A 4,045-nucleotide genomic window follows, 5' to 3' on the forward strand; every position below is an offset into this window, starting at 1 on the left:
GCCTCAAAAGTTTCTCTCTTCAGAAAGCACGCGGAGAGGCACATTTGTACGCAATTAATTTTTTAGCGCAATTGTAATCGGAGAAATATCTTAAGGTAATCGATGTGCCATCCGGTTATGAAAATATCTACACAAAATTACAAGGTTTCGCAAGAAAAAAATTTTAAAGACTAGATTATCCTGCCTGACGCGGAGCGTAACATTATAATATGATATTATCAGTAAATGCACAGTAAATTCAACCATATCTTTAAGGCATGAATATAAAATTTAGCTGGATATAATTTATTATTACTTATACTCAAAGTACTAAACTACAGCTTTCCGATTAAATATTAAAAATTAGCAAATTACATAGTTTGATGGAATGCAAGAATAGGAAGTAGGTTAAATTCTTCATTCTTGAAGCACAAGAATTTATCAAAGACAAACATAGCTGCATGTCGCGATAATCTTTAACATTCCAAGTTCATTTGGAAATCAACGATTGCATTAAAAAATTATGGTGATACTTACATTTCGATGTGACATAAAATCGAAGAGAGCTCAGTTTTCCTCCATTTTTCTTTATTTTTTAGCTCCATCTTTTAGCTCCATAATGGAATTAAATCATGGAATTCATAAAAAGATCTATGATCGAATTATACTATGCATATTTTTAGTGTTGCAATTGACAGGCTTGATAGGTTTAGTTTATACTTCATGTATCAATCGTTACTATATGTTGTTATTGTATGCATGTATGTACATATCAATTTGCGGCGTTGATAATTAGGTTAATTTTATTATTAAATCTAAAAAAATTAAGTTTATCACTTGGGATATGAATCTGTAAACGTCATTGTAAATCACAAAATGCAAAGTTTTTCGCGAAATGGTGGATTGTATTACCATATGCAACACCGCTTGCATAACATGCATCTGGTGTGTCCTCTTTTCGGTATGGTACGAGCTCGTAAAAATCGTGGGTTGCAAACGATACAAGTGTGTCGAAGCATGTTCGTTCTGTGTGTATTTCTTCAGTTAAATTATTCCTCTTTTCTCAGTTTTCCAAGATTTTCACAGAATCTTAGAAGAGTGGATTCAAGCGAATGTTGCGTACGTAGAAAGCCGAAGCAGAAACATCGAAGAGTACGTTCGCACGATTTTCCGAAATGGATGAGAGCTGAATCAAATCATACGCGACGAAAATTCAAAGATTGTTCTTGTTTTGAACGTAATCGAAAAGATCAACAAGAAAGTCGATTACACCATAGGGAAAAAATATGCGCTCAATCAGGAGAATGTCGGAACCTGCATCGGTGTATGCAAAAGAAAAGGGAAACCTCGCAAATATGTAACAAACAAATTGAACATTCAAATAATTACAAGTCGGATGATTCTTTAAACAAGAGGAATACAAATACCAACTTAAAAGCAACCAAAAGTGAATATCATGTTTATAAAAGATCCTGAGATAAAAACAAGAGACATCAAGAATTAAAAATAAAAATGGATTGTAACAACGAAATAAAAACGTTGAACAATGAAGAATATGTTGAATAATTCTTCTAATAATAAAACCAATAATTATATCAATTAAGTCAAAAAAATATCATACATTTATCTTTAAAATCGCTCGTATTCATTAATTGCAATGTTAGACTTTAAAAAGAACAATTAATTTTTTATTGTGAATTCTAATAGATAAGTTAAATACATAAAAAAATAAATAAAATATAATCTAACTTTTGTGATAATAAAAACTCATTAAAATTTTCACATTTACGAGTATGTAGAAATATTTTTTTTACTTTTATACAGTTCAAATTCACAATATAAAAATCTGCACTGAAGTTCTTCTGACTTTGAAGATCCAAATTACAGAAAAAGATTAAGAATTTTACATTGCCGATGGAGATTTAAGAAGAGTTATTTGTCCATATATATTTGTGCTTTCTTTTAAATAAAGTTGAACACAACAAATAAGACTAAAAACTTTGAAATGTTAGGTATTTTATTAGCCATAAATCTTGATTTATATTTATAAAATTTCTGTTTTTAATCTTTATCTTAGAATTTATAATATCTACATAATAATAAGTTTATATCGTTAATTTATTAATCTGTTACAACAATTTAAAAGTCAGTAATAGCTACGTTAGCCTCGAAATTTTGCTCAACATTATAATCATGCTTCTTGTCAAAGTATCTTTTTGAATGACTATTTCTTTGAAAGGAGTTCTCACTGAATTAATATCAAGATCGTTGTCGACAATTTGCACAACTTTTTAGACTGTTGAAAACTCCATTACGACCGTCGATTTTGTATCATTTATCGTTTGAGAAGCCTCTGACATTTTAGCCTTTTTATCGAACTTTTTTACTTCCAATCCATCTCTGAAATACATATTCAGTATACACAATAAAAAATTGTAAATTGATATTAAAAAATATATTAAAAATATATTAAATTTATATTATAAATAGTTGCAATATAAAAATAGGAAAATAAGTAAAGAGCAGTAATATAAAATACAATTTTTTTTACATGATTGATTTCTGGTTGCTTTTCTTTTGATATCCTAGATCTTTAGATCTATTCTTATGGCTTCTTTTACTTCTCTTGCTACCATTTGTATCAGACTTGTTAACAGTTTTAGTATAGCCATCAAAATTTGATTTCTTTGACTTTTTGGCAATTTGCAAAGTATAGTTCTTCGATCTCTTTGAATCGAATTTTTGTTGAGTAGTAGTTTTCCTAGGATAAAAACGATGACCCCGATATTGCCACCTAATGCGCAACAAAATTATTAAATTATAAAATAATAAAATAATTATGGCACATATAATTTTAATATGTATTTAAGTGCTAATGTGCGCGCACGCGATAGCCAAAATTTATCAATGTCAATAAAATAAATTTTTAATTACAATTACAAATAATTTATTGGCTATCCAAACAAAATCACATTAATTCGTTAAAGGAGCATAAAAGCCAATTCGCAAGATGTATGTGTAAGTGTGTATCAACAAACAATCTCTTTGTAAATATACATATATAGCATTTGCTAATATCATGCTATATTGCATGATATTAGCATTTGCTATATCTTGCAAATTGACTTTTATACTCCTTTAATGAAAAAATTTTTAATTCTTAAATAAAACATTACATACATTTCTTATATTGCTATATCTTGTATATATCTATTTTATAAAAACAATGCTATGTATACTTAAATCCTACTTTGCCATTTATTTTTCTTGTAATTTTAAAAATAATTTCAAGTTTTTATTATATTCTTATATTCAAATGTATGTGAAAAACTACTTTTTGTTTGGATATACATATATACTTGAAATTATTTATATTATGCGAAGAAATAACCTGTGTGGTAACAAAAAATTGTAACTTATAATTTTATGTTTATTTTTTATAGGTTTATAATTCTCACAGTTATTTGCGCTTTTTCTTGTATTTTGAACAAGGTTTTTATTCGATATAAGAAAAATAAATAAAATGGAAGTACAAAGGGCGCGTTTGGTCGCGAATATTACAAATGCCAGTGTCTCTTACGCCGAGAGAACCATTTACAGTTTACAACAGTCACGCACAATTGCAACAAAAAGAGTAGTTTGTAATAATTACCATAATGCGCAGGTTGTAACTGTGGAACTGAACCTAAAAATTCAATTCACCACTGTCAAGACTATTAGATTCCTTCTATTAGATTCCAGCATGACTTGCCAACATTTTCCCTCACATGAACGATTTATTGCTCGCTGTCACTTTACATGAAGGTAACAATTACTGGTAATTTTTTACAAAATTCTATTTAGGAATGATAAATAGATACATATCCAGTACTTTCAATCACGACACCCATTTATTTTTATGCCAATTTTATTGTACATACCTTATATTTCTAATTATACTATGTTCAGAGTGAGCTAAATTGTTAAATACATAGCAGAAACAGATTAAATTTACTATATTATTAACTTTTCATATTAAATAAATCGATAAAATATAAAATATAAAATATTTTCCTATATATTAATA

Source organism: Atta colombica, unplaced genomic scaffold (assembly GCF_001594045.1).
Source record: "Atta colombica isolate Treedump-2 unplaced genomic scaffold, Acol1.0 scaffold205, whole genome shotgun sequence".
Classification (NCBI taxonomy): Eukaryota; Metazoa; Arthropoda; class Insecta; order Hymenoptera; family Formicidae; genus Atta; species Atta colombica.